This window comes from Lagenorhynchus albirostris, chromosome 18 (genome assembly GCF_949774975.1).
Source record: "Lagenorhynchus albirostris chromosome 18, mLagAlb1.1, whole genome shotgun sequence".
NCBI classification, from domain to species: domain Eukaryota; kingdom Metazoa; phylum Chordata; class Mammalia; order Artiodactyla; family Delphinidae; genus Lagenorhynchus; species Lagenorhynchus albirostris.
This window is the reverse complement of record NC_083112.1, coordinates 55,340,476-55,350,561: the sequence shown is the minus strand read 5'-3', so window position 1 is coordinate 55,350,561 and position 10,086 is coordinate 55,340,476. Positions and strand designations below refer to the sequence as shown.

Below are 10,086 nucleotides of genomic sequence, written 5' to 3'. Positions count from 1 at the left end.
TCCTTGCCTAAGTTAAATGAAATGGTCTCCAGAGATCTGAGTGAGGTCGAAGATGCCTGCAAGATGGGAAAAGACCATTCAGACCCTGATAGGAATGATGGCTGAAATAGTGAATGACTAGGCTGTTCCTCCTGCTACCCCAGCAGTAGACAGATAAGAGAGATGGATAGGCAGATAGATGGATAGATTTAGAGAGAGGTACAAATGTGGCAGCCTGAATTTCTGTTTTCAAGTCCAGTGCATATTTTATGTGAGTTTATTTTGGGTCAAGGAGAAAATGCTAGCAAGACCTGAACTGTTTTGTAGTTACCCTACCAAAAAGGGCTTCTGATTTGGAGGAAACCTTAGCAGCTATGGAAGAATTTGAGCCAGAAGGGAAATCTCACTTCCTGGAGCCTTGCAGCAAAAGAGCCACAGGAGAGACCGTGAAGGACTCACACCTAGAACCACATAAGTCAGCAGTGCCTGGACAGAGTTTAATTTTAACAGGAAGGGGCTACAGGGATAAAAAGGAATTGATTATTTTGCTCTCCACACTCCAAGTCCCTGAAGCCACAAGTTTAGATAATCATGATGGAAATGGTAAGTATCTTAGTCAGTTCAGGCAGCTGTAACAAATTACCACAGACTGGGTAGCTTAAACAAGAAATGTTTATTTCTCACAGTCTTAAGAGGCTAGAAATCCAAGATCTGGCCACTGTGGTCAGGTTCTTGGTGAGGGCCCTCTTCCTGGTTTATAGATGGCAGCCTTCTCTCTGTGTCCTCATATGGCAGAGAGTTAGCACGCTTTCTGGCCTCTTCTTATAAGAGTATCTATATTTTATTTTGTCACTTTCAGTAATATGCAACTTCCAAGTAACTTTTTCATTTCATGTAATTGGTGTTATTTATAATGACCCCTTTTTATTATCTTAATATCTGAAAGATCTTGAGTAGTATACCCTCTATAATTGCTAGTAATGGCGATTTGTCACCTGTCTCCTTTTTTCTTTCTTTCTTTTTTTTTTTTTTGTGGTATGCGGGCCTGTCACTGCCGCGGCCTCTCGCGTGATGGAGCACCGGCTCCAGACGCACAGGCTCAGCGGCCATGGCTCACGGGCCCAGCCGCTCAGCGGCATGTGGGATCCTCCCGGACTGGGGCACGAACCCGTGTCCCCTGAATCAGCAGGCAGACTCTCAACCACTGCGCCACCAGGGAAGCCCCTGTCTCCTTTTTTCTTGATCAATAGATTATGAGGTTTATCAATTTTATTTATTTTTTTTCAAAAAACACTTTTAGTGTTATTGATTTTTATGTTAAGGTTATCAGATTTAACAAATAAAAATACAAGAACCCAATTAAATTTGAAATCAGATAATGAATATTTTGCATGCATAATTATGTTCCATGTAATATTTGCGACATACTTAAAAATGTACTTTATCTGAAATCCAAATTTAACTGAGTGTTCTGAATTATATGGGGCAGCTCTATATTCTGTATTTTTGCCTGTTTTCTATTTTGTTGGTTTCTGCTCTTTATCTTTATAATACCCTTTCTTCTACTTAGGATATTTTTTGTTTGCTGTTCTTTTACTACTCTCCTATGGTTGTAGGTTTACAGCATTGATTTCAGACATTTCTTCTTTTCTGATATTTGCATTTAACATAAAAATCTCCCTTTAAACATTTCTTTAGCAGTTTCACATATAGTTTGATATGCTAGCCTTATAATATCATTTGACTCAAAATAGTGTGTAATTCCGTTTTGTGTTATATGTTGATACATGTGCTGTTTAGAAATGAGCTATCTAATATGTATATATTTGGGGCTCTTCTATGTGTATTTTTTTATTTCTAGTTTGTGTTCTGATCAGGGAACATAGTTTGAAAGAAACCCTTTTTTAATATCTATTGAGATTTGTTTTATGAATCAATATGTGGTCTGTTTTTGGGAACACTCCATATGTGCTGGAAATAATGTTTAACCTGTAGTTGTTAAGTATAATGTCTCACATATATCAATTAGGTTATGATGCTGACATTGTCATTCATATCTTGCATATCATTTTTTTTGGTCTAGTCACCCTATAAATTAATATGAGGTATAAGAGAACCTGGAAAAGAATAGATACATGTATATGTATAACTGAATCACTTTGCTGTACACCTGAAACTAACACAACATTGTAAATCAACTATACTCCAATATAAAATAATTTTTTTTAAATATGAGGTATATATTAAATATTGAATTCTACGTAGATTTGGCAATTTTGTTAGAAGCTCCAATTTCTGTCTTATTTAGATATTGTATGGTGTATTTAATTATTTTTCATATTGTATTCAGTTTTTATAATTGCTGTCTGTAGGAAGGGAAGGTTCATACAACTTCATTGCTTTCTTGCCATTATGTGTATGATGTTAAATTAAATTGGTTTAATAAGTGTTAAGGTTTGGATCAAAGGCAGTTGTTATAGTTAGTGCTTGATAAATGTTTCCTCGATTCAATACATTTTAAAATGGGATTCTCATTATATATGTATACATAAAGTCATATATTTTAATATAGATTAGATCTTGAAATGAGTACTCTGGGTGAAAAATGTGTTAATTTATTATAATGTTATGTTTAAGGCACTAGAACTATCAATTTTGACTTGTTCATTTATGACTTATAGAACATATTCATGACATCATTGTTCTATTTAATGCTTCCCAATTGAATCCTAGCCTCCCAGCACATATTACTGTGATTTTTTACTAGTGTTCACTTCTGGGGCTTTAGTAATGTAGAGGAAATTGAGGTGGTATTCTGATGAGAATTTTCTGCTTACTGACTGACATGAGCTACTACAGCCACTATATTAATCTTCTTCCAATCCCTTCACCAGTATAAAAGAGAACCATATAATTTATTTATTTACGTGATTTCTCTGATCTTCTTAGGTTATATAAATTATTCAAGGCACACTGTTGAGAAGATATAGGTTCTGTTGATAGTCAAGACCATACGATTCAATGCCTGTATGTGTATATGCTTTATATAATCAGCAGCAAAGACAGAATTTTTTATTGGATTCAAAAAATAAATATATTTTGAATGTTTAATGGATAACTTAACATGTATCTTAGATAGCATTTGGGCTTTCCAATTTTTTGGAGATGAATATAACTTTGTATTACACCCAAAATTCTGGGGATTATGAAAGTCAAGACTGTCTTCAATGATTTTTTTCTTAAATATTCACAGGAACTTAATTTCTCATGTTCCCCAATAGTACTGTCATTGGTAAGTTATGTGACCATTTCTTCTTGACCTACTATCATAATCCTCACTTTCTTTAAAATCAAACAAGAAGCTTAGCTAATTCCTTGACCACTATATAGAGAACACATATCTACCATTTATCTTGCCAGTACCTTGGTCTCTCTTGGCTTCTCAGGTTAGTTCCATTGTGAATCCTTGTTTAATTTCCTTCCTGGGGTTTCAGATTTTATTCTTTCATTCTGTAGAGAAATTCAACTTCCTTTATTCCTTCCCCATATTTCATGACAAATCATTGATATTGCATTAGCAACTTTTTCTTGATACCTACAGATAAATAACAATGTTTATATATGTTTCAGAAAAGCCATCATTTAAATAAAACTTTGAAGATAATATGCAGGAATTATTTTTAAAAGTGATATTTCTTTTCTTTTTCACATGACATGGTATATTAAAAATATCAATCTGAATATGGTAATATTTTATACAAGATTTTAATAACTATGTACTGTACTTGATGAGTATTTAAATAATTTATTTGTCATTATGTTAGTCAGCTCTGATTGCCATAAAAAATACCATAGATTAGATGGCTTAATCAATAGAAATTTATTTTTTCTCAGTTACAGAGGCTGTTAAGTCTGAGATCTAGGGTCAGCATGGTTGGGTGCTGGTTCGGGCTCTCTTCCTGGTTTGCAGAAGGCTAACTTTTCACTGTGGCCTCCCACAGCACAGGGAGGGAGAGATGGCTCTTGTTCTCTTCTTATAAGAGGACACACTCCTATCAGATTAGGGTTTCCTCTTATTACCTCATTTTACCTTATGTAATTACCTCCTAAAAGTCATACCTCTAGATACAGTCACATGGGTGGAGAGGTAGGACTTCAACATATGAATATGAGGAGATACAATTCAGTTCATAGTAGTTATTATTGAGTAGTTACTACCTAAATAATAATATATTGGCCCTTACTGTGTTTACTCTATATGGAGTTTACATTTATTGTTATTGTTTTTTCATTCTTTGTTTTGAATATTTGAAATTTTTATAACTGTGTCATTTGGAAATGACTTAATACTTTCTTAATCAATTTGTGTCAAAAAATTATATAACTAAAGTCTCATATCTGAATAACAAAAAATGATTTGAATTAATTGTTTTTAAATCTTTAATCTTAAACTGTTTGGATTTATACTTTATTTTAAGTACATTTGCTAATATTTTTAGTTTGTACATAAAATTATGAGGCCCCAAGCAGTCTTATTTTTAAACATTAATCAGTTTCTCTCCATCTATTTACTTCTTCTGAAGCATCTATTAGTATTAACCCAGGCTGTGAAAAGAGTGACTGAAAGAAAGAAGAATGTTAGGCAGTGCTAGGATTTAAGTCATTTGTGACTCAACAAAGAACATCTGCTAAACCAAATGTGCACATCAACTGCAAAGGGAGCTTTTTTCAGACGTTCCCTAGATAAGGCCCATTCTCTCCAGATATCAAAACAGCCAATGCCTACAAAGTCTGATTAATAAAAAAGGATTTGATATTTATATTTAGGACTGAATTACAATCATGAAGAGAAATTCAGTGCTTCTGGATTTTTACAAGCTTCAAACTATTTGATTTTACTAAGGCAAGTACATGTACCTTTTTGAAGAAAATATGGAAACATTTAAGTTAAGAAAAAAAATTAACACTCAGATAATCATTTTGTAGAGAGATTTCCTTATAGAAATTATTCAGATATCAGAGCATCACATGGAAGAAAAAGTCTGTTATTTTCTAGGAAAGAGAAGTAGAAGCATTATTTAGTCAGTAGTCCTAACTTGTAGAGCTTTCTGTTTTCTGATGCTTTCAAGATACATCAATTAGCTTTTTGTTGAAGAAGTCTATATTCATGTGCCAACATTCCATTTCCTTATATTCTTTTGAAAGCAAGTTTAAGCATTTGCTCTACTAATTTCTCCAAAACAGGGATTTACCTTGCAATCAATCTTGTAATTTACTGTATTTCTATCTTCCTTCTTTTTTAAACAGAAATAGCTGCTGGTTATTATGGAATTGCTTTTAAAATGCTGATAATATGAAGTCTCTATAGATTTTTTTTCATGACATGAAGGTTTTTGTATTTCACAGAAGTGTTTTATCAAATGCCCAGGAGGGAGCCTGCCACTACTGGGAAAATGAATAAATAGCAATCTTAAAAATTAAAAATTTCTTATTTTTATTGAGGAAGGAAAAGAGATTCATGGATTCATTAGTCATTACAGTTGAAGATAAATGAAATGTGAGTTTTTATAAGTGGTATAATAAATTGAGTGATGCTATTTTAGACTGGCATTATTTAAGTGTCGTTTGTGGAGGAAATAGAATATTAAATTTATGTTGCAAACAAGTAGACAAGTAACATATGAGATAAATTCAAGCCATATAAAGTAGTTATGAGAATTACATGAGATTACAGTATTCATCTCAATACAGTATTGAGATGAACTTGAATTAAGTAGAATATTTAATTTGGGGGGCTGTGTGTGAATTGAAAGGTTACCCATCCAAGAATTAACCCTGTATGTAATAATCAACATTTAGTGATCTAACAAAAAGCATATTACCCAATACTTATATGACCCTCAGTTTCCTTATCTGCCTTACCAATTTCATCTACTATAATCATCCCAATGTGTAATATGTGAGAATCATAGAATCATATTTAATATCATTTTAAAATAAATGATGAACATCAAGATGAGAAGATTTACTAAGAGAAGTATTAAAGCTTGCTAAATTGTCAGAACAAGAAGTTTTAGACAACTATGTTACCATGGTGTCTGCTTAATGCATTCAACATTTTATAAAGAAAAAAAACTGAAGAGAATACACACACACAGCTTTCATCAGATGCATTGAGAGTGTCAGAATTCTTTAAAAACATGGAGAAATCCTGAACTCCTGCAGGAAAAAAGAAAAGAAATATATAGAATATATATTAAAACGGTAAAAAAAAAAAGAGGGAAGACATTGCTGCTCTAGTTGTTTCATCATCAAAAATCATTATAGGAGTCAAAATGAAGAAATAAGATAAGAAAATGTTTACGGAAAAATTTTTTTTCTAGGACCACATATCCCAAAGATGAATTCAGGTATCATGCCAATACCTAAATTACTGGGATTTAGATTGTCACTGAAAATTGAATGTACCTGAGGGATGTGTTTGTCCTAAGTTAAACTCAGTAAATATGGTGTTTGATGTGATCTTCCAAAGAGAGAGGAATTCCTCACTTTACTGAATACACTTTATAGTATCCTGAATATTAACATGAAGCAGAAAATTTTGACCCACTTAATCACAGCGAAAAATCTTCTAAAATAGTAGCTATTATTCACTGATAACCTACTGTGTTGAAACACAGTAATATGCCTATGCATTCGTTATCTAAATAATGCCTTCTCAATTAAGGTGTCATAGAAAGTTCTAGGTATCCTATGTTAATGTTATTTTCAGCCTTTGAGTTAACAGGTAGGAACCTGAAGGAGCCTGAGCAGGCTTCTGTGTTTTACCCATTGGGACATAAACATATTATCATCTTCTCTGTGTGTAGTAAAGTAAAGGTTAGGAAGCAATGACATAATTCTTACAATGGCCTTATTAAATAGTTACTGTTATTATCCTCACTTTACATAAATTTAAGCTGAAAGAAGTTTAGTAATTCTATTTAAAGAAGTTAAGTAACATTCTCTAGATCCCATGGCTAGAGAATCTTGTGCGCTCTAAATCTGTCTGATTAATCTTGGGCTTTCAAGTACTTTACGAGTACACATGATAGAGTCTCTCTACTTCCAAGTCATCTGTATACTCTCCTTCCTCCTTTCTGCCCCTCCTTGGATGAAGGTATTCATGCATTTGTTAATTCCATCCCCACTATTATACTTGCAAATCTTATTTTACAAATGAAATGCAGTAGAAAGAGTATAGACCTTGGAATCAATGAAACCTGGGTTGTAGCCCAAATTCTAAATGATAGCTACAGTAATACTTCTAGGTGGGTTAAATTAGTGAACTCCAAACTCTCTAGGATTCTAGTTTAGCTTAATGAATGTAAATATATATGGAGAATTCACCTAAATTAATGGAATGTGTAGAATCTCTCATTAAGCTGGTTTATGGTGGGTAATCCAGTTTCAGTAGACTATGTCAGTGAAGGTGGGCCAGAGTAGAGTATCAGACAGAAGCCCCTGCTAATACCTTCAGTTGCTATCCGTTGTCCCTGATCATCTCAGGCACTGGTTGACCATCCACTCTTTAGCCACTGCGATCTGAAAAAACTGATGTTTTGGTTCCATGACCAAATAATGACTTTCCCTCATGTACCTCCTCCCATCAATTAGCCCCAGTTAGTGTATACTTTATCTTATTCAATATGAAAGAGCATATTTGCTAGTTATTATTGAACTTCTCCAGACAATCAGATGGGGGGAAATATACTCTGATGTCTGGGAAAGGTGTAGAGGTAAAAATATATATTATCTACAGGGAGCACAGAAGGGTTTCTAATGGATCAAAATTTCTCCAAATTATGGCAAACCAAAAGTAATGTCTTGTTGGATAAGAATGGTCTACACCTAGATGTGCAGCTGCTGGGAAACAATTCTAAATAAAATTAAACAATACTCTTGAATCTTGCATAGCTCATTGGTTTAGACAGAAGTCTTCTGATTTCAGATTTTAAAAAGCAGTAAACTCAGAAGGTTTTTGTTTTTTTGGTTAAGGAGTGATTCATAGTAGCTTTCCTTCCAGATATCTATATGATAATAGAGTTTCCAAGTTTAGTTAATATTAACACCTTAGGAGTTTATCTCCTCACTATAAAGTGTATAGTAGTTCTTCTTGTCACACAATGTTATTTTCTTCTCCTCCTTCTCCTCCTCCTTTACCACCACCACCACTATCACTATACTTAACACAAAAAGAGGAGGAAAACTATGTAATTTTGGTTTATTACTGATCTCTCAACAACACTGGACACAGTTCCTGCTATATATTTGGTATTCAGTAACAATCTGGTATGTTACAGGAAATTCTAGAGAGGATAAAGGACCTCAAGGGAGAAGATGATGTATCATTTAGGGTCCAATCATGAAATAAAAACCACATAATAATTTGAGCACTGAAAGTTTAATCTAAATATGTATTATCTACTTTAAAACAGGTTTAATATTAAGAAATAAAGAAGCTCTTAAATATACAAGAGTAGTAGTCATTGAGAAAAAACACTGTCTCCATGACTGAGGATGAGTACAAAGGAAGGAACAAATTTGGAAGACCCCCAAGTCTGAAATTTGGATCTCATAAGAGAATAGGAGAACATCTTTTACTGGATAGCAAAGAAGTTATCTATAATGTTGTAGGCCAGGAGCTGGCAAGTAGTAAATAAGCACATAATGTCAAAAACACTTACTGAAAAGCTGGCTGAGGTGAGAGTTGGAACTCACTGGGAAACCAGCATGGGGGTGCTGTGGAAACTTGCTGGAAAGCCTCCTTCTGGAGCTCTTGGAAAACCGACTTGGAAGCTTCCTATGCAACAAGCTGCTAAAAGGTGGTTAGACTAAATAATAAACAAATATTTATTTTTTATTATTTGTAATTTATTATTTATTAAAAATTGTAATTTATTACACATTTATAATAAATTTGTAATTTATTATTTGTTTATTATTGTAATAAACAAATAAAGTAAAACAAATTATGACAAAGCTCGAGCAGGTCCAGAAGTTACAAGTTGCACGAGCAGGTAACTCAGACATTTTCAATACCAATTGCTGTTGTATAGTTTCCTCTCCCACAATCCATGTCTGTGGCTTCCTGGAGGGTTTCTTATGACTAATTGACTAAGGATTAAAAAGACCCTCAAGCCTGGTTTACATATATGTTTGCCTGACCTGTTGGCACTGCCTAAATGTGCACAGCCCCAGCACTGCATCCTCGGTCAGGGTCACCCTTTGTCAGTATTTTTCACATGGACGCTGGCACAATGTTAATATTGTTGGTAGAGGGCACAGGAAGGACGCTGGAGGGGAAAAAGGCTTTTCTTGTCTGCTCTCCATTTTGTCTCAGTTGCCAGTCTCCTCAAGGGCAAAGCGTCCTCCAATGCTAGAATCCACCATAGTACAGTTAATTCTGTGCTAAGCTCCTGCTTGTGGATGTTTCTTCAGTTATGGGCTAAGGTACGGTGTGACTTCTTCCAGTCCCAGCTGTTGACAGCAGATAGATTCGCCAGCTCCTAGTTCCAAAAGCAGTTGATTTTCTGCAGTCCTCCCAACACCTTCTTTAATGGCTTCACAAAAGATTGCCACAAATGAGGCTCCTCACCTGGCTCTCAGGTGACTGTTGTGCATTCTGAGGTGACAGTCCTCTCTGTGGATGGCTTCCCCCAACACCACAGAGAATATATTTTCAGAAACATCTTAGTACCATTTTTCACCATACGGTGATCCATAAACGTGCCTTCCCGTCCCTCTGCCCCATGCCACCTTTGGTAAGGGGGGGGAAGAGAGGCTCTTTAGGTAGCTGTTGCAGCTCTATGAGTAATAGATATGATAACATGTATATACCTACATACACGTACACACAGAATTCTTAGTACATTATCTCACACAGCCTGAAATGTGTGTATTCAGTTCTCTTTCTTCATTTCACACTTATGACTTAAGCTATGCAGTCTGAGGAACTAGAGAATTGGGAGGCATGCCACTAAGAGTCCTTACTCTTTCTTCATTCCTCATCCAATTTGTTACCAATTTGGGTCATTTCTTGCTCCCTTTGTATTTATAAACTTACAT

The 10,086-nt window shown here is 34.5% G+C and overlaps 1 pseudogene; it reads left to right on the top strand.

The window, feature by feature from the left end:
* Positions 1–353: 353 nt before the first annotated feature.
* Positions 354–10,086, top strand: part of LOC132508728 (large ribosomal subunit protein eL8-like) — a 51,559-nt pseudogene continuing 41,826 nt past the window's right edge.